At 34.6% G+C, this 272-nt stretch overlaps 1 protein-coding gene across 1 annotated transcript in view; it reads right to left on the reverse strand.

The window, feature by feature from the left end:
• The window catches only part of LOC119591519 (sodium channel protein para-like), a gene marked incomplete in the record, with an annotated part of 263,120 nt that overhangs the window by 187,670 nt on the left and 75,178 nt on the right, over window positions 1-272 (reverse strand). The window contains 1 exon segment of the mRNA XM_037940268.1: window positions 118-153.

Consider the following 272-nt stretch of genomic DNA (forward strand, 5'->3'; position numbering starts at 1 on the left):
ATGCTGTATATATATGTGTGCTTTTTCACTTTGCTCTTGTGTGTGTATAGTATGTTTATGTGCGCAAATACGATGACATATTATCTAAATATTTTATTAAATATTTATCACACTCACAAGACCAAGAAGGACGATCACATCCGCTGCCAGTACCTGCGAGAGAGAGGAGATAATTAGGAAGGAAATCTTGTCACCTTAGATTTTCGACTGTTTGCCTTTTGATGTAGCAGGTGTATGTTTAAATCGTGATTATATTCTTGAATAGTAAATGT

Source organism: Penaeus monodon, chromosome 28 (assembly GCF_015228065.2).
Source record: "Penaeus monodon isolate SGIC_2016 chromosome 28, NSTDA_Pmon_1, whole genome shotgun sequence".
NCBI lineage: Eukaryota > Metazoa > Arthropoda > Malacostraca > Decapoda > Penaeidae > Penaeus > Penaeus monodon.